The sequence below is a fragment of the Arvicola amphibius genome, chromosome 8 (genome assembly GCF_903992535.2).
Source record: "Arvicola amphibius chromosome 8, mArvAmp1.2, whole genome shotgun sequence".
Classification (NCBI taxonomy): Eukaryota; Metazoa; Chordata; class Mammalia; order Rodentia; family Cricetidae; genus Arvicola; species Arvicola amphibius.
The window spans coordinates 85287338-85312152 of record NC_052054.1 but is presented as its reverse complement, the minus strand read 5'-3'; the positions used below and the strand labels follow the sequence as shown (position 1 = coordinate 85312152).

General features: G+C 43.5%; 1 protein-coding gene, 1 non-coding gene and 1 pseudogene across 3 annotated transcripts in view; 1 reads left to right on the top strand and 2 right to left on the bottom strand.

Moving 5' to 3' along the window:
- Window positions 1-22464, bottom strand: part of Garre1 (granule associated Rac and RHOG effector 1) — a 78921-nt gene extending 56457 nt beyond the window's left edge. The window contains exon 1 of one of the 2 annotated variants that reach the window (XM_038339721.1): window positions 22400-22464. The gene's annotated coding sequence lies outside the window, so the exon portion shown is untranslated. The remainder of the gene's footprint in view (window positions 1-22399) is intronic. The other variant, XM_038339720.1, reaches the window with a different exon arrangement.
- LOC119822058 lies at window positions 847-981 on the bottom strand. The gene has a single exon (XR_005286665.1). It is a non-coding gene; the product is annotated as a U8 small nucleolar RNA (small nucleolar RNA).
- Window positions 13215-13591, top strand: LOC119820973 (annotated as a pseudogene).
- Window positions 22465-24815: the final 2351 nt, after the last annotated feature.

The window sequence follows — 24815 nt, the reverse complement described above, 5'->3', positions numbered from 1 at the left end:
TGTGTTCTTTTTTCTTTTTTTTAATTATTTATTTATTATGCATACAATATTCTGTCTGTGTGTATCCCTGAAGGCCAGAAGAGGACACCAGACCTCATTACAGATGGTTGTGAGCCACCATGTGGTTGCTGGGAATTGAACTCAAGACCTTTGGAAGAGCAGGCAATGCTCTTAACCGCTGAGCCATCTCTCCAGCCCTAAAATGTGTTCTTTTTATAGAAAGATGTGACCCTTCTCTGAGTCTGGAGCATACAGTCAGTCAGACTCTCCAGTAAGTCAGAGAAATCTCTTGTCTCTGCCCCCAGCAATTAGACTGCAGGTACATACCATCTTACCTGTCTTCTATGTGGGTGCTGGAAATCCAAACCCAAGTTCTCACATTTACACAGCAAGTACTTTATCACTAAGCAATCTCCCCAGCTCCGTAATTCAAAAATATTTAATGGTATAGAATTAATTACACCATGTTTTCTTTGTTTTATGTTTTCCTTTTCACCCTTGAGATAGGGTCTTACTATGTAGCCCTGGCTGACTTCAAATTTACAGTGATCCTCCTGCACTGTCCTCCTAAATTCTGGTATTATAGGCGAGAAGCACCATGTCCAGCTGTTTTTTGTTGTTGCTGTTGTTGTTGGTGGTGGTGGTAGTGGTGGTTTGAGACAGGTTCTCACTCTATAAGACTGGCCTAGAACTCACTATGTAGTCCAGGCTGGTCTCAAACTCATGGTGCTCATCCTCCCAAATGCTAGAATTAGACATATGAACTATCACAGCAGCTTTTGTTATCTCATGTCTGACTGTACCTCTTTCTTTTTCTCTTTTTCTTCTTCTTTTTTCTTTCAGAGAATCAGACAGGAGCAGCCAGATGTTGTCAGGTCCTGGTTACACGGAAATGCTAATCAGCAAATGATGCAAGTTACAATCATCATTTTCTATCTGCCCTCCAAGAGGAAGAACAGGGGAGGATTATGCTCCTGACAATTTGACCGTACCTTTCTAGTTTTACTGTTGGCAAATATAAAATCAAATAAAAATCCTTTCATTCATTTGAATTGAAAATATCAGTCTTGCCTGGCGGTCATAGTGCAAACCTTTAATCCCAGCACTCAGGAGGCAGAAGCAAATGATACTCTGTGAGTTCAAGGCCAGCCTGGTATACAGTGTGAGTTCCAGGACAGCCAAGACTACACAAAGAAACTCTGTGCCAAAAAACAAAACAAAACAAAAAATTGGCTAATTCTAGAACGAGGGTGGCTCAATTGTTATAGTGCTTGTCTTGCAAGTATGAGGACCTGAGTTCATTCCTCAGAGCCTGTGTCAAAGTCCCATGCACAGCAACTCAAGCTTATAACAGAAGGCTCCTCAGGGGATCCCATCCATTCTAGATTAACTGGTGTGCTCCACTCCATAGGCATGCACAGCCACCCACATCCACACAGGCACACATATATACATTTGAGGAAGAAGATGGAGGAGGAGGAAAGAAGAAGAAAAAGAAGGAGGAAGAAGAAGGAAGGAGAAGGAAGGAGGAAGAGGAAGAAGGAGAACAAGGAGGAAGAAGAAGGGAAAAGGAGGAGGAAGAAAGAGAAGGAGGAGAAGAAGTGATCACTTTGAGTTCAAGACCAGCCTGGTCTACTCAGTGAGCTACAGAACAGCAAGGGCTGTTTGAGAGAGACCCTGTCTCAAACAAACAGAAAAGATACAAGGAGGAAACCTATTCCCAAAAGTTGTTCTCTGACCTCTCCATATATACACCTACCTACATGCAAACACACACTTTAAATTTTACATTTAAATAAAAAGATTCCTATAACAACAACAAAAATTCAGTACATCAATGAAAAAAGCACTCACATAATTCTTATTGGCACATAGCAATTATACATATTAATCCCACTCAGTGTGACATTTCAATGCATGCATACAATATGTATTAATTAAATCCAATCCTTTCTCCAATTCTCCAAACATTTTTGCCTTGCGAAATAATACATAAACAGGGAAAATGAGATGACTCGGTGAGCAAAGGCATTTGCTGTTCAGGTCTGATAACGTGAGTTTGACCCCTGAGTCCTAAAGTAGAAAAAGAGAACTAACTCCCACGTGTGCTATGGCATTCGTATGTACACATTCACCATATAAACACACAATAATAAAATGTTTAAAGTTTAAAAGTTTAAAAATAACAAGCCAGGGGCTGGAAAGATGGCTCATGGGCTGGAGAGATGGCTCAGAGGTTAAGAGCACTGGCTGCTCTTCCAAAGGTCTAGAGTTCAATTCCCAGCAACCACATGGTGGCTCGCAACCACCTGTAATGAGATTTGGTTCATTCTTCTGGAGTGTTACATGCCAGAACACTGTATACATAATAAATAAATAAATCTAAAAATAAAAAATAACAAGCCAGGCGGTGGTGGCACACGCCTTTAATCCCAGTACTTGGGAGGCAGAGGCAGGCGGATCTCTGTGAGTTCGAGGGCAGCCTGGTCCAGGACAGGCACCATAGCTACAGAGAAACCCTGCTCAAAAAAACAAATAATAAGTAAATAAATAAATAACAAATCTAGGGACTAGAGAGACGGCTCAGGGGTTAAAAGCACTGACTACTCTTCCAGAAGTCCTAAATTCAATTCCCAGCAACCACATGGTGGCTCACAACTATCCATAATGAGATCTGGTGCCCTCTTCTGTTGTGCAGGCATACATGCAGACAGAACACTGTTTACATAATAAATAAAATAAATCTCTTAAGAAAATAACAAATCTAGCCAGTATGTATAAAATACTAAGAAAACCAACTTTTTGCAACTGTGGTGAAACAGCGGATCTAGCCAATGCTCATCAGTCACTGTCTAAATGACAAGATGATAATTTGAGGAGGAAATTTATGATGGACTCAAACCTGAATATACCCAAATCCACAGACTAATTCTAGCCTCCTAGAAAGCAGAAGGAATTGGAGAGATAGCTCAGCTATTAAGAGCACTGGCTGTTTTTACAGAGGACCTGGGTTTGGTTTCCAGCTCACAACCATCTGTAACTCCAGTTTTAGGGGATTGAACACCCTCTTCTAGCCTCGGCAGGCACCAAGCATGCTTGTGGTACTAAGACATATACATGCAGGCAATAAATACCTTCATATACATAAAATGAGACAAATCTAAAAAAATTTTAAGTGGGAAATGTTCGTTGTTAAACAAAATACACAGTATCTCCCATGAAGTGTTTCTGTCTGAAATAGTCAATCAAAATCTAATGAAGCCTATCTGTCTAGTGAGAGAACATGAGAGATGAACTGTGAAGTAGCCTTTCCTGTGTCTTTTCAGTCCCACCGCTCACTAGCAACCACTGGCTGACCTTACAGCCTGGGGGAGCTATTCTAACAGCTGTCTCCCAACAATTTTCACCAGCTTGGTCCTCAGTTTCATTTTTATTCTTTTCTACCAACTTTTGTTTGTTTGTTTTTCGAGGCAAAGTCTCTCTGTGTAGCCCTAACTGTTCTAGAACTCACTCTGTAGACCAGGCTGGCCTTGAACTCACAAAGATCTACCTGCTTCTGCCAACCAAATACTCTCTAGCCATGTGTACACAGTTGGTGACTCCTCGGGGATGTTGCCACTCCTTCACTGGTCACCTGTAGAAACAGGGCACCTCACCCACAACGAGGGTTTTTCTGACTGACACCTTGCAATTATGGTGCCACTTCATTTGCTTTCACACACCTCAGAAGCTGGCGCCGAAGGACAGCACTGCTCTGTGACTGGCAGGTCTCCACAGTCAACAAGTCAGCTGGCAGACTATCTGGAAACCTGACATCCGTGAGTCACTGATTGTTTCCCAGTGTTACAGTTTTGTAAATCCACGAAACTGGCTCCTATGTCTCTACCTGAAGGAAACCTGGCACCAGATGCATATCTGCAACTTTTAAGATGGGGCGCAGCCAGGTGGGCGATGGTGGCACATGCCTTTAATCCTAAGACTTGGGAGGCAGAGAAGCCCTGCCTCAAAAAACCAAAAATAAACAAACAGATAAATAAATAAATGCATTAAGGAAAAAAATGGGTGATGCAGTCTGGAAACGCAGTGGGAACACTGCCTGGTTTATGTGAGGCCCCGGGGTCCATTATCACCATCACTCCAGTACTGCGGAGAAGGCAGGCAGAGATGAAGGTTTCCATCTCCAAAGGCATAGCCAGATTTCAGGACCATTAGAGAACCCCCACACCCAAGCCCAGGCTTAATATGGCTAGAGAATGTCAGCTGTTTCTCTGGAAGGCCCATGATCTACCATTCACAAATCTGCTCATGGCCTCTTTCTGTTTACACACACATGTATGTACACTTAAACTAAGCCCATTGTCTCTGAAGTCAAATACACACTCATTTCTTTACAGTTCCCAAACTGAGGCTCACATATAGATGAACTCTCCAGTGTCATGCATAAAGCATATGAAAGGATGCTTAGAATCACTCACTGTGAGGAAAAAACAAATCAAACCCACAAAATACCACTTCATAACCAGTAGCCCGGCAATAAGGAAAATGACAGACAGTAGCAAATGCTGGAAAGGACGTAGAGAGAGAGACCAGAATCTTCATACACTGCTTGCAGGAAAGGAAAATAGTGCAGACTCTGGAAAACCATCTGACACTTCCTTAAATAGTTAAACACAGTGCTGTCACATGGCACTCTACTCCTGTGTACATACCAAGAGAAATGAAAAGCACGTTTACAGCAAAAACAGCACATAAATATTCAAGGTATTTCTAACAACCAAAAATTGCAAAGTCAACCATCTTATCAACTGACAAACAGATAAGCAAATGTGGCACAACCAAACAGTAGAAAATTACTCAGCCTTAAAAAAATAAAATGTTGAAAGGGAGCTGAAAAGATGGCTCAGTAATTATAATTAAGAGCACTCACTGCACCTGCAAGGGACCCAGGCTTGATTCCCAGCACCCTCACAATAGTTCACAACCGTCCACAACTCCACGGATATGATGCCCTCTTCTGACCCCTTTGGGCACCAGGCATGCATGTGGTGTACATACAATACATGCAGGCAAAACACCCATACACACAACATATTTTTTTTAATCTTTAAAAAAAAATAAAGAGATATCCAGGCAATGGTGGCACACAACTTTAACCCCAGCACTCACTTGGGAGGCAGAGGCAGGTGGATCTGAGTTCAAGGTCAGCCTGATCTAGAGTTGAGTTCTAGGACAGACAGGGTTACACAGAAAAACCCTCTCTAGAAAAAAAAATACAATGAGTATTTGAGAAAGATGCACCCAACATTGAGTTCTGGATGCCATTACATACACTTGAATGCACGTACACATAGTACACGATCACAAAATATCCATCTTAGGTAATTCACTGAAACAATAGATTGATAAGTATGTAACGATGCAGGGCAAGGGAGAGGATCAGGTCAGGTAGAAGAGAAGTGATTTTCTGTGGAATGATGAAAAATTGATCCTCCTCTCTCAGCCTCCCTGGTGCTGGAAATACAGGTTTGTTCTACCATGCCTGGCTTCAAAAATATTCTAAAATTTAATTATAAATGATGAATGAAATATATGGTATGCAAATTGAACTTCAAATGAGATCAGGCGCGTTCAGGGTGGTATGGCCGTAGACACAAATTGAACTTCAATAAACTTGTTATAACTACTAAGATAATGAGGCCACAGACCAGTGGTCTCAACCTTCCTAATGCTGTGATTCTCATGTTGTGGTGACTCCAACCTCAAAATTATTTTGCTGCTACTTCATAACTGTAATTTTGCTATTGTAATGAATAGTAATATAAGTATTTGGTATGCAGGATATCTGATATAAGACCCTCAAAGGAGTCACAACCCACAGGTTGAGAACCACTACCACAGACAGTTCCTCTGAAAGAGAGAAAATAATTTGTAAGTACACCAAAATGTCCAATTCCCAAGAGCAAAACCCAAACATCTCCCCTGGATAATATGGAGACACTGCAGGAAATTCTTCAGGTGGAGTAGTTAAGTCATTGTCGATGAAGTCCAAAGCCCAGCAATTTCCATGTTTTTAGTTCAGACTGACACAAACCATATTTAGAAATGAGCTCCAGAAAAAATACTTTGAAGAATTTTCCTCTCAATAATCATAAATTTAAAATATCCAACCAGACAAGAAAGAATGTCATAGAAGATTCAGTCCTTAATCTGTCCCTTCTTAGATCCCAGCTCTCTTGGCTCCTATGAGCACATCTAAAGGTAAAACTCTCTGACATGTCCTCTTAGCTGTCCTCCCACACCCTGACTGTTCTCTGTTGCCTCTGCAGTCACCTCAAGTGCTCAAACACCATCCTAACCTCCCTGGGAAGACTGTGTTCCACTGCCCTTCCCAAGCATCCCACACCCTCCTCCCTCACCTAAAACCATCTACTTCTTTTATGACCCATCTTCCCTGTCACAACAGTTGGCTGAGTTTTTCATCGGGACCGCGATCTCCTAAAACAACCAGTCTACATGTTCCCTCCCAGCATCTGGAAGGCTCTCTGGGCTTATGCTCACATTTCTTGGGAAGTCTTGGAAGCAGTTTCAATAAAGACTGAGTTAAAGGCCATGTTGTGTTCTACATTAGCATTACTGCCCTAAAACACAGTTTATCAGAACTAGCCATCTCCCAGTTTGTCCCTGCTATCTCAAAGGCACAGGGTTCACTCAAGACATTCAAGAATCAAGGGCTGAGCAGCTAGTTTAGTAAGTCAAGTACTTGCCATGAAAGCAAAGACTAGAGTTTAATTTTCCAGTGCCCACATGAAAAGTGGACGGAGTGCATGGTTACAATCCCAATGCTGGGGAAGCAGACACAGGGGAGTTCCTGGGGCTCGCCAGTCAGCCAGAATAGGCTAATCCTCAAATACCAGGTCCCAGACAGAGACTGTCTCAAAAACTAAAACAGGCCCAGGGTAAAGGACTCTTGAAAAGCAATACCTAAGGTTGGCTTTTGGTCCCCACATACATACACAAAATGTTTATGGGCACCTGCACACACCCATGGCCAATACACACTCATACACATTCTTCATATGCACACACACATACACAGAAGATATCCAAAAATCACTTGGGAGGTAGCAGCAAAAGGATGGTAAGTTTGAGGGAATCCTAGGCAAGACCAAGGAGACTGGAAAGGAAGGAGAAAAGAAGAGGAAAGTCAGAGAAAAGGAGGGAGGGCTAGCCTCCTGCATGCTATCTCTAAGCTGTGTCCCAGTCCAAGGCACATGCATTGATGGAAAGCCTCCCATGAGCAATCCAGAGATCCTGCTAAACATCCTCTAAGATACAGAGCAGCCCTCTCTGTATCCACTCCAACATGCCAACAGTACTACTACTGAGAAACCTGATCAACAAATGCTTCAAGCACTTTCAAGTTACCAAATGTATTATGGAATTATTTCTTGCCTCCATGTGGTAGTCTGCAATCTCTACATTCAGAGGGCTGAGGCAGGAGGATCATGACAGTTCATGGATAGTCTGAGCTACATACCACAGTACTGTCTCAAAACAAGACCAATAAAGTTACTATTTCTGCACAAATGCTACAAACTTGAATAAGCCACAAGCTCCTAAGACACCAAGAGGTATCATTGGAAAAGAGATGATGGGTAAATGCTCTAATTTAGTGGTTTAAAAAACAATTTTATCAGTTCCAAGAAGGGGAGCCCCAGAGATCAAGGCTCTGGCTATAGATCCTAATACTGGCCAGGGTTTCTCAGTCTACTTTCTACCTGCCAGCAAGGCCACTTCAAGAACTCAGAATCCACACTCCAAGATCTACGCTTGTATGTACACGTTTGTAGAGGTCAGAGGTCAACTCTGGGCATCTTCTGACAGTCTCTCAAAGCCCTTGTACTCACTAACTCCGCTACACGGACTGGTTTGTGAGCACCAGGAGTCTGTCCATATACCCCCTGGCCCCAAATGCTTTTCCACACAAGTGTGGGGATCCTAACTGAGGACTTCATGCATGTCCTTTCCCCACTGTGCTACCTCCCCTAACTCCAGTCCCATTCTTACCTGCAGCAGACCCATCCCTTCAACTGACCCCTGGTGCTCCAAGCCAGAACACCTACCTATGCTGTTCAGGCTAAATAAAGGCATCAGAAGACTGAACAGCAATCTTTCCCAAACCCCAGGCCTAAGTAGGACATGACATCACCTCAACCCTATCACAATGTCCCCGTGACTCCCAGAGGAAGGAGGCCCAAAGGTGGAAAGTACTGCACGCCTCAGACTCTAAGGCTTCATCCTCTGCCACCTCAAATCAGTGCACAGCATCAGCCAGCGAGGAGCGGCCTCATTTCCTGTGCAAGGCCAGTAAAAATAGGAAGTGGGGGAGGAAGTTCACAAAGTAGAAACAAAAGTAATCATGGCCCAGTTTCCTGAACACAAATCACTGAAAGGCAGGCAGGGCGAGCCAAGGCCAGAGGAAAGGAAATGACTCTTCTGTGTCCGGCAAGCCCATACCATTTTCTGTGCAAGAGAGGCAGCCTCTTAACCAAAAAACTGGACAAAGCCGGATGCCAGCTATTACATGGAAATGAATGTAAAGCATGTAATTCAAAGACTCACACGGACTGCTGAAATGTGAATCCTATCAGCACACATTCAGTTCATGGAAAAGTCTCGGGCAGTCATGATTAAGTTCTTCTTCTAGATAGAAATGACAGAAGGGCTGGAGAGATGGCTCAGTAGTTAAAAGTGCTTGATGCTCTTCTAGAAGACCGACTTACAGAATCTGCCCAGTCACACAGACATGAACAAAAGAGACACGCAGGTCCTGCTCTCAAGCAGCTATCAACACGGGATGGGGACTGCCTCTGAGCTGATAGTTGCTCTATAAACTTTACCACAAAACAAGGCATTTTTCCACAAAACCAAAGCAAAGTAGTGGTTCTACAGCATTTTATATCTGGTGATCTACAAACAACGGATCATTTCATTTAAGAAGAAGAAAAACTGCTCTAGGGCTGGAGAGATGGCTCAGAGGTTAAGAGCATTGCCTGCTCTTCCAAAGGTCCTGAGTTCAATTCCCAGCAACCACATGGTGGCTCACAACCATCTGTAATGAGGTCTGGTGCCCTCTTCTGGCCTGCAGACATACACACAGACAGAATATTGTATACATAATAAATAAATATTTAAAAAAAAAAAAAGAAAAGAAAAACTGCTCTAACCACCAAGTCAACATAGTTGGGATTTACTCTAAAATAACAGAGGTTTAAAAAAACAAAAAGATAAGCCAAATGTGTTAAATGGTCACTTTGAGGGATAAGCTTAATTTTGTTTAAATTGAGCGTTAGTGGGGCTAGAGAAATGGATGGGAGTGAATGGTCAAAGAGGACTCAGTTTGATCTCCAGCACCCAAATGAGGCAGCACCCAACTAACTCCAGTTTGAGAGAATCCGATACCCTCTGGTTCCCAAAGGGCACCTGCATGTGCATGGTGCACGTAAACAAACACAGGCACATATACATACAACCATACTTACATATGAATAAAAAAATCTTAAAAAAATCACTGTGTTCTAGTCTTGTTTGTGTTTTTTTTTAACATGGGAGAAAAAAATCAGTCTTTTTGTTGTTGGTGGTGGTGGTGGTAGTTTTTTGTTGTTGTTGTTGTTGTGGTTTGGTTTTGGTTTTTGGAGACAGGGTTTCTGTGTAGCTTTGGAGACTGTCCTAGAATTCTCTCTGTAGACCAGGTTGGCCTCGAACTCATGGAGATACTTCTACCTCTGCTTCCCCAGCGCTGGGATTAAAGGTGTGCACCACCACCACCACCCAGCTGTTCTGGATTTTTTTTTTTAAGCAGCTACTACATCAATAGTGAAAAAGTAAATGAGACAGGCGATAATCAGCACATATTCACATTAACACAAATAATGTCTATTTAGTAGCAGTAACAAAAAAGATACAATTATTCCTTGATCCTGCTGCAGACAGACCTAGTCATTACTCTAATTTCCTAGTGACTGAAGGACTTACTTTACTCTGTATTTAAAATGTTTACTCTTTTTACACAGCTATAACCTCTCAGAACTTGGTACCACTGAGCAAAGTGCTGAAACTTACAAAGTAACTTTACCACAGAAACACTGCAAACCAAAGATCACAACACAGACCCTGAAAAGCAGAACTGGGCATTACAGCACAAGCCTGACATCTCACCACTTGGGAAGCACAGGCACTAGGATCATGAGTTCAAGACCAACCTCAGAATCAAGAGCAGACTCTTGGGGAGAGTTCTGTCTACAAACATTGAACTATAACATCAACAAAGATTGACAATGCTGGGCGGGGGGGAAGTCCTGCCTTAGCCTCCTGAGTGCAGGGCCACAGGAGTTTACTACCACATCTGGGAAAGCTGGCTCTTACAGTTCTAAAATGTTTGCTCGCATAAGATCAAGTTTTCATTTATAAACTAAGACGGTCTTAACTGGGGCTGAAGAGGTGGCTCTAATTATCTATCTAGATAAGTAGATAATGATCTATCTGGATATCCATCCTATGGATAATTATCTATCTGACATCTCTGTCCCAAGTGACTATCTGCTTCTATCAAAACTCCAGGTTCTTCACATAGCTGGTCTTAAACTCACAATACTCCTCCTTCATCTTCTAAGTGTTGACATTACAGGCTTGTGCCATCACACCCGGGATTTGAGATTACCCCAACCCTTTCCTTGAGTTTGGTTGACGTTCTAGCGTACCTCACAGGACTTACGGAAACGATTTACTCACATTGACCAGTTTATTGTAAAGGATCTCACAAAGGACTGAATGAAGAGATGCGATGCTCTCTCCAGGCGTGCCACCCTCTAGAAACCTCCAGAAGCTCTGAGCCTTGGCAGATGCGGAGGCCTCATGACTCAGGCAGGACATGAAACCCCAGCCGCTGATGATCATTCACTCAATCCTCCTCCTGTCCCAGAGGCTCGGGTGGAGCTTGAAGTCCCAATCCTCAGATGTCACCTAAGTCTGTTCAGGTAACTAGCACCTAGCCTGAAACTCTTCAGGGGCTGCCAGCCATCAGTGACCTCATGAGTATACAAAAACATATTTACTCGTTCAGAGGCTCCACAAATTTCAGGGACTGCTGTCATGATGGAAAAAAATCAAATAGGTATTTCTCAACTATCACATCAAAACAATTTTCAAGTCAGGTAAGATGGCATGCACATGTAACCCAGCGCTCTGAAAACTGAGGCCAGAGCACAGGCAGTTCTAGGCCAAGCTGAGCAAAGGAAGACACTGTCTGAAAAAAGAAAAAATAGCTTGAAAATTTGCAAAACAAGTTGAACTAGTACAAACTTATTATTGTGTCCTTTAGAAAACTATTTAAGAGGCTGGAGAGATGGCTCAGCAGTTAAGAGCACTGGCTGTTCTTCCAGAGGACTTGGGTTCCATTCCCAGCATCCACGTGGCAGCTAACAACTGTCTATAACTCTAGTTCCAAAGGATCTAACATCCTCTTCTGACCTCCACATGCATGCACATACTGTACATACATACATGTATATAAGACATTTCTATACCCAAAATAAATCTTTGAAAACAGAACATTATTTTAAGAAACTTAAACTTCTACACTGCTACTCAGTAGTATATGTCAAAATAAAAATTAGAAATTACCTTTCTTACTATAAAGGAGTATTATGTAAATTTAGATTCATTTCAAATTTAAGGTAATTTCTGGTCAGACCTGGTATCACAAGTCTCTAACTGGGGAGGAAGAGCAAGGGTTTAGGTTGGATTGGTTTAATCCCAACACTTAAGAGGCAGAGACAGGTAGATCTCTGAGTTTGAGGCCAGCCTAGTCCACAGAGTGAGTTCCAGGACAGCCTGCTACAAAGAGAAACCCTGTCGAGAGAGAGAGAGAGAGAGAGAGAGAGAGAGAGAGAGAGAGAGAGAGAGAGAGAGAGAGAGAGAGAGAGAAACTGAGTTAGTTTAGGATGGGCACAGACAGTAATACATACCCATAATCTCAGCACTCTCTGTGAGTTTCAGGCCAGTCTGATCTACAGAGTGAGTTCCAGGACTACAAAGAGATATCCTATCCCTAAATAAATAAATAAAAACTCAAAAGAGAAATAGAGAATTTAAGAGTAACTTGGGCTATATACAGTAAGGCTCTAGTCTCAAAACCCAAAACAAAACAAAAAAAAAAAATCAAACAAACAAAAATGCAAGGTACCCATGAATGATTTTTGCTAATTGATAACTATGGTGTCTCTCTCCTCCAAGCTGGGAACGCTGACTCTAATTTTATATACCCTGCAAGTCCTACCATCTGTCAAGAAGACCAGCAAGTGAGAGACAAAATTGGAAGCCTGTTTTCCCATATACATTTCAGCAGATCACACCATCAGAAATGTGGAACACTGTGTGTATCTGTGTGTCTGTGTATGATGGGTATCAAACTCAGTGTTCTGGCCATGTTAAGCAAACATTCTTGCACTGAGTTACATCCAAAGGCCAGAAATGTAGAAACTCTATGATAATCTCCTCACCAAGGGCTCCCTATCCAGGGAAGGCTCATGCTGGCTTCCTACTCTGCTACTTTCCCAAGCCATAGCCTTCACATTTTCAACTACTGAGGTCTTGAGGTATACATAGCTCTGCTCCAAACATCAGGGATACAGAAGTGCTTCCTAGTTCAATGGGCTAGTAAGGCCCTTACTGCTGCTAGGTGAAAGATGTTCCAATACAAACAAACTTCATGAAAGCCACGTGCTGCCAAAATGCAGTAGCTATTGCTCTGGCCTGGGCCGCCTGATTCACCTAGATGTGAACTTCTGCTCAGCAAATATCTGCCAAAGGACAGGCACTTAGTGACTATGACCTTAAGCAAGTCAGCTGAAACCTTGTGCGCCTGTTTCCTTAGTAGAATGGCAAAGCTAAACTCCATGGAGCACAAGACTTAGCACATCTCCAGCCTCAGGAAATGGAAACAGCCACTCTTCACAAGGCCTTGAGCTAGCATAGAGATTCCTCATTCTGGTCAAATTGACCCCAATCACCACTGAAGTTAACAGCATACAAAAACAGTGCCTACCTTCCTGCAGCTGTGGACCCCAACTCTCAGAGCTCAGGCAACAAACTAAAAGTGCCACCTGGTATGCTCAAGATAAAGCAAAAGGGCTTTTCCAGCTTGGGCCCGGCAGAATGGTTCCCGCAAAGAAGGGTGGCGAGAAGAAGAAGGGCCGTTCTGCCATCAACGAGGTGGTGACCCGAGAATACACCATCAACATTCACAAGCGCATCCATGGCGTGGGCTTCAAGAAGCGTGCTCCTAGGGCACTCAAAGAAATCCGGAAATTTGCCATGAAGGAGATGGGGACTCCAGATGTGCGGATTGATACCAGGCTCAATAAAGCCATCTGGGCCAAAGGAATAAGGAATGTTCCATACCGTATCCGGGTACGTTTGTCCAGAAAACGTAATGAGGATGAGGACTCACCAAACAAACTACACATTGGTAACTTACGTGCCTGTTACCACATTCAAAAATCTACAGACAGTCAATGTGGATGAGAACTAACCTACTGAATCTCAAATAAAGTTGGAGAACTGCTAATAAATAAATAAATAAATAAATAAATAAAGCAAGCAAGCAAGCAAGCAAAAGGAGGTCATAGCTCTTCCCACTTCTCAGGGCATCACCCCTGCCACTTCAGCCCTGCGCTACAGGAGGTGGTGGACACAGAGAGGAAGGGGCACTATCACCTCAAATTACAAAGCACAGGACAACGTTACTTACGCATAGCATTCTCCCTCCCTTGAGACTCAGGGGCAGCTCAAGTCCTCGGGAGCTGTTGAGAGGGCCCACTTTCCCCTCTCCTGGCCTAGATCACTGAAGCCCAGGACATGTGAGTCTGGGAGCCAGGCCAGTGTTCCTCAGCCTCTGGGACAAGGGTGACAGGGTAGAGAAGACTGAGCTCTTCCCAGGTTCCTTAACCATAACTGAATCTCATTAGTATCTAATTCCCAAGTCATTTTTATTAAGAAAATGTGATTGCTTTTGTGGTAGTATCTAGCTCTAATTCTATATTCAAAACTTCCCATTGCTACCAGAGCTCTGTGAGTTCCAGGGCAGCTTGGTCTAAACAGTGAGTTCCAGGAATGCCAGAGATACACATAGTGAGACCCTGACCTAGTATCCCCTCCCCCCCCCCAAAAAAAGAAAGAGAAAGGTTTAAAAGTAGGGCCAGTGTATGGTTCAATGGGTCAGTGGGTAAAGCTGCTTGCTACCAAGCCTGATGATCCAATTTCCATCCCATGACCCACAAAGTAGAAGCCAAAATCCAGTTCCCACAAATTACCCTCTGATATCCACATGTATGCCATGGCACTCATGCCTACACACATATACACAAACAAACTTTCAAATGTAATAAAGAATTTAAAAAGGAAAGCCACATCAAGGGATGAATTTTTTTCTTTTCTTTCTCTCCCTCATTTATTTATTTATTTATTTATTTATTTATTTATTTATTTATTTATTTTTGAGTCAGGGTTTCTTAGTATAGCCTCAGCCTTCCTGGACCTCGCTCTGTAGACTAATCTGGCCTCAAACTCAAAGAGCCGCCTGTCTCTGTCTCCTGAGTGCTGGTGTTAAATGTGTGCACCACCATTGCCTGGCTCAAGAGATGAATCTTAAAACTCACAGGAAGTACACAGGCTTTTGTCAAGAAAACAAATGGCAATAGCCAGGAATACATAGTGAGACCCTGTCCCAAAAAGATAAGCAAACAAATGGCAGCATGAACTACAAGAACCAACTTGGAAGGGATCTTCCAAGATCCCTTTATTGCATTAAGAGGTTTATTGCCTAAACTAGACATGAGTTCAAAGACAGAGACAGTGTAACATTCTATTATTTTATATCAATGGCATACAAACACCAAAATAACCCAATTACAGATCCCTCTAATCTCTTTCCAGTTTCTCAATCCTTTGTGTCAGGTTGTCTGGGACACACATCACCCTTGGAACAAGACCTGCGGTAAGCCGAGGTGGGGGGGGGGGACGACACATACTCAAATCCCAGCACTACAGAGGCAAAGGAGAAAATAAAGAGCTCCAGGCTAGTCAGGCTACACAGCCAGATACTGTCACCAAAAAAATATATATACTACTTCTTTTTTCTTATTTTTTTAATGTGCACTGATGTTTTCTCATGGGTGGTGTTAGGTCCCCTGGAACTGGAGTTACAGATAGTTGTGAGCTGCCATGTGGGTGCTAGGAACTGAACTGCCAACACCACGATGGATATAAGCCACATGTTCACTTTTTTTTTTTTTTTTTTTTTTGAGACAGGGTTTCCCTGTAGTTTCTAGAGCCTGTCCTGGAACTAGCTCTTGTAGACCAGGCTGGCCTCGAACTCAGAGATCCACCTGCCTCTGCCTCCCGAGTGCTGGGATTAAAGGCGTGCGCCACCACCGCCCGGCGCCACATGTTCACTTTACTGTAGTGCACAATCACAAACACACATTCCTGCCAGGATCTGCTCTAAGGGCTTTATAGTAACACAGTAGAGCCTCACTGTAAGCTTAGTGTGGCGGCTTGCACCTAGAAGCTGGGGCATGAGAACTGCTGTGGTGTGAGGCCAACAGCCGGTTTGGACCACATCTCAAAGAGAAGAAGAAAAACCACACTGTAACTCTAGACATCATTACCGCTCCTATTTTCAAACTGATCTCTTCAAAAGAGAAGAGAGCTGAGCGACTGAGAGGCTAATGACTAGTAGGTGGTGTGGAGACTGCAGACTGGCTAGCACTTGCTCTTTGCTCCCTCTGTACATGACTGGGTATGCACAGACATCTGTTTTAAAATGTATTCATTTTAAATTCAAAATAATAGACAGAAAAAAAGCATGGCATATAAAATGATACCAAAAACAGTGTGAAATCAGGTAAGGCATGGGGCATACACTAGAAATCCCAGGACTTGGGAGACTAAGGCAAGAGGATCTTGAGTTTGATGCTAGCTTGGGCTACTCAGCAAAACCCTATCTCAAAATCATTATTATTATTATTTTAATGTTAGGGTAGTTAAACATTTACTGTTTGCATTAGAAAATTAAAAGTACTGTCGGAGCTGGGCAGTAGTGGCGCACGCCTTTAATCCCAGCACTCGGGTTGCAGGTGGATCACTATGAGTTTGAAGTCAGCCTGGTCTACAGAGTGAGTTCCAGGATAGCTACGACTACACAGTGAAACCCTGTCTCAAAAACCAAAGAAAGAAAGAGATAAAAGGAAAGGAAGGGGGGAGGGGGTTGTACTACAGAACCTGTTCAAAATTAACCTCAGAAAAAAAGGGGGGGGGGAAGGCATCTATCTAAGAATTATACCTAAGTGGATAAGTCAAACTTAGTTCTTCCTGAAAACGAGATGAGGATACATTTCACGTTTGAGACAGTTTTTGACCCAGTGTAGACACATACTTGTAATGCAAGCACTCAGGAGGCTGAGGCAGAAGACTGGATTACTTAACAACCTGAGTTTTTTTTCTGGAGCCTTAGCCCAAAGGCAACCAATTCTTTTCTATTACCTGCCCCCAGCTTTTTTTTCCTGCACTCAGGATTTATTTCTTTCTCTAACTCAAACAGACACATAAGTACACTGTCCTGCAATTTGCTCTTATGGAGGATTTAATTTTTGGTTTGAGGATACTGAGAATCACAGTCAGGGCCCTCACTGTGATGCTGTACACACCCTCGGCTAACCCTCACTCTAAGTTGTACCTATTTTCCACCTTAACCAAAGAGGTCTCACGAAATAGAAGATTTGGGGAGGGTGTAGACTCCACTGGGAACGGCATCCACCAAAAGCTCGTAAATGTACAAAGACATTTAGAAGTACCCTTGGAGCAGTTTGTAGGCTAACTGGAGGTGACAGACACTGAACATGTCAGTTCTGAATGTATCACAGGGCTGTGAAGACTACACAAAGGAACAGACACCAAACACTTAGTGTTAGACCCGACTAGCAGGGAGCCCACAGTAGTGCAGAGAGCACTATTAATCATGCACGGCAGGCTGCCTTACCTCTACACCTTCATTCACGTCATCACCCGCCTAAGCATCCTCTGCTCTCTCAATGCAACTGGAGTCAAACTCTCCTCTCCCCGCACTATTCAGCTAAGCTCAACCGTCTTCAGGAAGTTTCCCTTTGACACCTTCAAGGTTGGCTTTCCTGCCTGAGCAGTTTGGGAAGAGCCTGTCTGTCATCACTTCCCACAGTCTCAGTGAGGCCAAGGAATAGTTTCAGAGGCACTAGCTAGGTTCAAAGATAACTGATGCATTAACCTGGAGGCCAATTACTAAGTGCACACATACCCAAAGAGCTAGCCCTCGCTGGAATTTTACCAGACTCAAAGTCCTCACGGCAACACTAAAACGTGCCATACTCTCCCCATTCTACAGATACAGCATACAGCGTCCCAAGACCAGAATCTACTACAGCACTCTAGATAGAGCTCTGACCACCTCTCTTTGGCAAGAAATTTCCAGATGAAACTATGCAGGGTATAAGGAAGGTGGCCCCTGTCTTTGATACTGCAGGGGTTATGTAGCACTCTTGGTCAGGAGTCCAGACAGAGAACCCTCACACCACTTAAGCTAGTACCGAACTTCCACAGACACCATCCCAAACCTCTGCCAGAAACACAGACTTTCTTGGGGAATACAATTTAAGTTTAAGCTTTCTGGCCACAAACACATTCCAAACATGCCTTCCTTGGGGTTATAGCTGGGTCAGTTTGGGTTGAATTTAAAGTTTTCCCTGAAATTTGTCTAACTCTATTTACAAAATGTCTCTTGGCTAAAGCGTGTATCTTTTCTATAGATATCAAATGTGTATTTTTAATTTAATTATCTGATGGTCATTTATTCAACAAATCTTAATTGTTTCCAGAACCATGTGTTCTAAACCCTGGCGATAAATGCAATGAACAAAATAGGCAAGATTCTTGGGGCTGGAGAGATGGCTCAATCATCAGTGGTCTGCCAGAGGACCTGGGTTCAACTCCCAGCACCCACATGGCAACTCATACCTGTCTGTAACTCCAGTTCCAGGGTTTCTGACACCCTCACACAGACTTACATGCAGGTAAACCACTAATGAACATAAAAATAAATTAACAGAAAAAAATAAAAATAAACCAGGCACTATTCCAGAAATCTGGCAGTTTTTTGGTGTCTCCCTTCTAGGTACTTTAGACACTTCAGAGCAACGGCTGTTCTGTCTTCTCCAGGCTGTTTCTTAGCTCTATATTCTGATTTCCCAATAAAACAATAGCCCATACTGTAGGGGACTGTGAACTAGCTAAGGTCGCTGAGTTACTTTCTTCCTAACCAGAGTAGAACTAGAGCAGTCCCTAAGAAAAAAGATACAAAATCTAAATTAAGGTGTAAGAGAGGCAAGGTGTAGTGGAACATGCCTTTAACTCCAGTACTTAGGAGGGCAAAGCAGGCAGAGCTCTGTGAGTTTGAGGCCCGCCTGGTCTACACAGTGAGTTCCAGGACAGCCAGCGCTACATAAGAAAAACCCTGTCTCAAAACAAAATAAAAACCACAAAGGTGTAGGGAAGAATGCAAATCACAAGAGTGACCTAAGTCACTAAGGAAGATGAGACTGTGGGATGTCAACTAGTAAGAACATTAGATTCACCCTAGAAGTGATGAAGGACTTCATGTCTAGTGGTCATTTAGAAGGAAATAAAGAATTAACAGAAGAAACCAGAATTGAAGCCAGGTATGAAGTCACATGCCTTATAGTCCCAGCACTTGGGAGACTGAAGCAGGAGGATCTCTCAAACTGGAGGGTAGCTTGGGTACACAACAAGACTCTATCTCCAAAAAACAAAAGCAGAAGCACACATACACAAATACACACACACAGCAAGAGAGAGAGAGAGAGAGAGAGAGAGAGAGAGAGAGAGAGAGAGAGAGAGAGAGAGAGAGAGAGAAGCCAAGCCCAACTAGGAGTAGAGATGTCATTCCAAGGACCCAGGGACAGTGAAGTAAAGTGGTCTCTACTTCCAAGTCTTTTCTGAATGTGAATGGATATAATGATATTTCATTTGCATTTTAATAAATAAATCTTGCCTGAAGGTCAGTACAAAGAAGCCACACTAGTCAGTCACACAGGCCAAGCCAGCTAGCTCAGTCAATAGAGCATGAGACTCTTAATCTCAGGGTCATAGGTTCAAGCCCCTCGTTGGACACCAAACAGCACGAATAATAAAAACCCAGAGATACATATTGGGGTTCAACCTGAAGACCAGAAAAGCAAGAACAGTCAAATCACTAGAGAGCTCTGACCTCTTTGAAATCTTCAGACTGAAAGAGAAAACGTTCCTATTTCATTCTGCCTTATAGTACTCTAGTGCTGGGATTAAAGGTGTGCACCACCACCTCCGAGCCTCTATGGTTAACTAGGGTAACTGCTGAGATTAAAAGTATGTGCTACCGCTGCCTGGCCTCTATGGTTAACTATTGTGGCTGCTTAACACTGACCTTCAGGAAAGATTTATTAATTTATTATTTATTTATTAAAATACAAATGAAATATCACTACAAGTGGAGGAACATGTATTAAGGGGAGGGAAGAAGTATGAGATTAGGCCTCAGAAAGTGGCACCAGACAGGCAAGACAAAGTGGAGCAGTAAAGACAAGGTAAGAAAATGGATACCACTATTCTGAAGTGGCCAGCCAAGAGCAAGGCTGATTCATAACAACAGGAATGACTGCCCACACCAAACATTTACAGTCACAAGATCTGAGGAGGCAGCAATGGTATAGTGCACGCGGAGCATGTTCAAACTTTGAGATCAGGGGATGAAAAATGGCTCAAATTACGGGCACTGGTTGTTCTTGCAAAGACCTGGGTTTAATTCTCATCACCCACATGGCAGCTCACAACCACCTGTAATTTCAGACCCAGAGGACTGGAAGCCCTCTTCTGGCTTCAGTGGGCACTGTACACCCATGGTACAGCCACACATTTAGGCAAAACACCCATACATGTAAAACAAAGTAAGTAAAATCTCAAAGTCCTAAGTTGGATCCTAAAGCACGGCAGAGAGGAAATACAACTAAACAAAATGAAACGGGAGAAAGAGCACGCAGTGACTGACAGGGTCAACCAAGAAACCCTCACATGGACAGTATCAGAAAAACATTTAAAGCACAACTCAACACTTCAGGCTCTTTTTGAATTAATACTGACTGAGAGGACCCAGCAATGTGCTCTTCCCACTCCAAACAAAGCAATTCCTTGTTCTAACCAACATTCTTTGTCCGTCTAGGAAAAGCATTATTTTCCACTAAGGACAGTCTCACAGGAGAAGGGACATAGTGGACACACAACCCATGGGATGTTCTAGCCTCCTAGCTCAATAGTGACGTCCCTGGAATGTGGAATATCTAGGAGACACACAGCTCCTGGTGTAGGGGACTTGAAGTTCTCAACAAAGTATTTAGGATTTTGTTTTTTGTTTTTTTAAAGGATGCTTAACGCATGCTGTCTTCCAAAAATCCAGAGATAATTTTAGATGGAAAAAAAATCTAGGCTTGCCAAGGGAATCTGAGAACTTTTCTATCTTGGTCTCCAATGCTAACCTACGTATTCGTGTGCAAAAATAGAGGAAGATTAGAATCTCAAATGCCAGGCTGAAAACTTGCCACAACAAACCTGCACTCTTCATATGGGGTCCGTTATCATGTCAGCCAGAGAGCAAATGGAACATCAACGAAACCTTTTACTGTATTTCCTAAGTATAGATATCATAGTTACACCAAATGTAAAGTATTCCCTGAACTTGTAAAGGAGACATTTTTTTAAGATTGCAAAAAGAAAAAAATGTATTATTTTCAAGGCACATAAAAACATCCAAACACATACCAAATCAAATCTATAAGTAGCCTTTTGCAAATACATTCTTAGAACTTTAAGCCTAAAATAAGACTTGTTGAGGAAGTTAAAGTTTATTACGGTTACTGGATGACTACCCTGCCACTTGGGAAATAGATCTTAAAATAAAAATAAAAACAAAAAGGCAGGGCCTGTTAGCCTATGGTTCTAATTCCAGTACTTGAGAAGCAGAAGTAGAGAGATCTCTGTGAGTTTAGGACCAGCCTGGTCTACACAGTGAGACCCTATCTCAAATAAGTAAATGAGTAAATAAAAACAAACAAAAAGATTAAAAAATTTTAGGAAATTATGAAAAGCAAACATAGACGGAATTTTCTACAATACTGGATTTGAGATTTCCAAATATATCAACAAGGAGAAAAACGGAATGTTACCTATGACCCCCATTTGTAAATTTATCCCAAGAAGACAAAAATCAGATAAATCTTTTTTGGCATAAGTATTTATCTTGTGACGAAGAGGAAAACAAATAGTCATCAAGGCTTGGATAAATTATGGTACCCGATAGTCTACATACAACAAACATACAAAATGACACACACATACATATAAAACATACGTGTGTGTGTGTATATATATAATATATATATATATATATATATTATATATCCATTGACTGATGTCACCAAAATCTTAGCAGTGGTTGTCACCTTGTCCTAGGTTGTGGGGCCGTGGTCATTTTCTCCCCTGACACTAGCGTGCTGCCGAGAATGTTTTTACAAGGACAGAAGAATGAATCGCTTTCATAATGGCAGTGGGTGAGGAAGGGCACGGACCAAATTGGGGGCTCCCCAGGCTGAGCGTTTCCCAGGCAAATTTGGTTAAAGTATAAACAAAATTCTTATCATGCCAAGCAGGCGTGCTTTTTTTCCCTTGCTCCACGCGGGGCAGGAAGACACACCCCTGACCCCTGCGCTCGCCCCGCGGGCGTGGGTCCTTCCTAGCCCTAGCCCAGCCTTGGCCCTCCCGACCCCCGCCGCACCCACGGGCTCAGAGGGGAGCCAAGAAGGGGCGCGAGGACGGCCGGGCAGTCGCGGGGCGGCCTGAGGGCAGCGGCGCCCGCCCGTGCCTGTGGACCCAGGTCGCCCACAGGCCGCCAGCCCTTCGCGCACCGCGCAGCGAGCTTCCGGGAGCAGATCCCCCGCGGCGGCCCAAGGCAGAGGCAGGCGTCCTTCAGAGACGACGCGCACCCAAGGGTCTCAGTCCCGGGCGCGCGCGGAGAGGCCCCTCCGGGCTTCCGTCCACTCTGCCAGCGCCCGCCGAGCCCGGCGTCCTCCACAGCAGACGAGTGAGGGACGGCGCCGAGGAAAGCAGAGCTTCCCGAGGTCGCCTCTATGCCAGCCGCTATGGCGACCCGTCGCCTGCCGCCCACAGTCAACCCCCGCAGACCCGCGCCCACCGGAGCCCGTACCTCACCTGCGACGCGCCCCGGCTCCCAGCGCACCGCCCGGACCGGCTGTGTACACCGGAAGTGACGTCCGCGGCCGGCCCCGCCCCCGCCCCAGGCGGCCGCTGCGGTTCCCGGCCGGAGCCCACCCTCCCCCTCGTGCTAGCTGGGTAGCCGAGCGGCTCCAGGTCTTCTCGGGGTTTCCAGCCCTTGCCGGCACTCTGTAGGAGGTCTCGGTTGCTTGATTGATCATTGAAAATTGATGACTGAAACATTGATTGCTAGACACCAGTACCTAACAGGTTGTGCAGAAGCGGAACAGTACTAGCACCCTCAGGAGTTGCGTCGCGAATAAAGGCAAGAGAATACTGGTGTCACCAATCCGTGCGATGATGTTGTAGTGCAGATGGTAGGAGGTGAAAGTGGAAGAGGAAAGGAGTACCTTGACCTAGTGGGTGATCAGGGAATTAGCCCCAGGGAAAGACCAGAAGCTGAGATCCTAAGAAGAAAAAAAGGAGGGGGGATTTGTAAAACAAACACCAGGCTGGAGGAATGGCTCCGTGGCTAAGAGCACCGACTGAGACACGGGTTCAGTTCTCAGCTAACAACTGGTAACTCTGACAACCTCACACAGACATACATACAGGCAAAACACCAATGCACATAAAATAAAAATAAATTATTGCCGTGGCGGCATTATACTTTTAATCCCTGCGCTCAGGAGACAGCGACAGGAGGATCTCTGTGAGTTCCAGGCCAGCGTGGGCTACAGAGCAAGTTCCAGGACAAGCTCCAAAGCTAAATAGAGAAACCCCGTCTCGAAAAACCAAAAGCCACCAAACAAATAAAATAAACACCTGAAGGAGCACAATATGACAACACACAGCAGAAAGAACAGGAAAGAGGGACCCAGGTATAGCTCAGGGGTAGAGTGCTGCTCAGCTTGTGCCAGCTCATATTAGAAGCTCCAGACTTTGCAAAGAGGGTCTGAGAGATTAATAAACAAATGTTTTAGGCCGAGAGTGGTGGCATATGCCTTTAATCCCAGCACTTGGGAGACAGAAGCAGATAGATCTCTATGAATTTGAGCTCAGCCTGGTCTACATAGCAAATTCAGGGCCAGCCAGAGCTTTATAGTAAGATGTTGTCTCAAAAAAGAAAAGTGTTTTCCAGTTTGGCATTGGCATAAAAACAGACAGGTGGACCAATGGAATCGACTCAAAGACCCTGATCTTAATCCATATAACTTTGAACACATCATTTTTTACGATGAAGCTAAAAATATAAAATGGAAAAAAAAGCATCTTCAACAAATGGTGCTGGCATAACTGGATATCAACATGTAGAAGAATGCAAAGAGATCCATGCACAAAACTCAAGTCCAAATGGATCAAAAACCTCAACACAGTCCATCCACATTGAACCTCATAGAAGAAAAAGTGGGAAGTACACTTGAACACATTTGTACAGGAGATCACTTCCTAAATATAACATCAGTAGCACAGACATTGAGCAACAATTAATAAATGGGACCTCCTTCCGTAAAGCAAAGGATACAGTCAACAAGACAAAGCGACTGCCTACAAAGTGGGAAAAGATCTTCACCAGCTCCACATCTGACAGAGGATTGATCTCCAAAATATACAAAGAACTCAAGAAGCTAGACATCAAACCACCAAATAATCCAATTAAAAAAATGGGGTACACCTCTAAACAGAGAATTCTCAACAGAAGAATCTCAAATGGCCAAGAGACACTTAACGAAATGCTCAACATCCTTAGTCACCAGGGAAATGCAAATCAAAACAACTCTGAGATACCATCTTACACCAGTCAGAATGGCTAAGATCAACAACACGGAGTACAGCTTATGCTGGAGAGGATGTGGAGTAAGGGGAACACTCCTCCAGTTGCTGGTGAGACTGCATACTGGTACAGCCCCTTTGGATATCAGTATGGCAATTTCTCAGAAAATTAGGAATCAGTCTACTTCAAGACCACTTTTGGGCATATACCCAAAGGAAGCACACTCACATCACAAGAACATTTGCTCGATTATGTTCATAGTAGCATTATTCATAATAACCAGAATCTGGAAACACCTAGATGCCCCTCAACCACAGAAATGGATTTAAAAAAAATGTGGTACATTTACACAAAGGAGCACTAGTCAGCAGTAAAAAAAACAATGATATCTTGAAATTTGCAGGCAAATGGATGGATCTAGAATAAAACCATACTGAGTGAGGTAACTCAGACCCAGAAAGACAAATATAGTATGTATGTATGCACTCGTAAATGGATACCAGACATAAAACAAAGGATAACCAGGTTATATTCCACAACCCCAGAGAAGCTAGACCCCTCTTCCAGAAGCAGATGGAAGTGCATGCAGAAATACACAACTAACCACTGGGCCAAGCAACCAGAGTACAATCAA